Raw genomic sequence first — 573 nt, 5'->3', positions numbered from 1 at the left:
AAATCTCAGTATTTTTCTGCAATAAGTATTTTAATATCTAAATATAATAGTTATGTTACACATTAATATTATATTATATTAAAAAGAAATATATTTATAATGTATTAGTATATATAATAAATTACTAAAAGAAAGAAATTATTATCGTTTTAAAAATTTAATAGGTTGTACATTTCATACGAAAAATATGTAAGTATAATTAAATTACATTAAATTAGAATTATTTATTCTGTCGTCTTTATGAACTTTATTTAAGCAATGTGTATCCTGATATATACAAATACAATACAAACAGAAAATTAAATAATAATTTTTGATGGTGTTTACTCATATATTTTCTGAAATTTGTCATTATTTTTATTCAATTTTATTATATGATAGAGAGAGAGAGAGAGAGAGAGAGAGAGAGAGAAAGGGAGAGAAAGAGGGAGAGCTAAGCACAGAATCAAATAATCCCTTAGATTCGAGTCTACTAATTGTAATACAGTTATATTTTTTTCAGAAGCATTCTTCGTTTAAGAGTATATCTCGATTTGTGTGGACAATATTGCTTTTTTACTTGAAGTTAGTTCT

The sequence above is a fragment of the Wasmannia auropunctata genome, unplaced genomic scaffold (genome assembly GCF_000956235.1).
Source record: "Wasmannia auropunctata unplaced genomic scaffold, wasmannia.A_1.0 LD336076.1, whole genome shotgun sequence".
Taxonomy (NCBI): Eukaryota; Metazoa; Arthropoda; class Insecta; order Hymenoptera; family Formicidae; genus Wasmannia; species Wasmannia auropunctata.
This window is presented reverse-complemented; position numbering follows the sequence as displayed.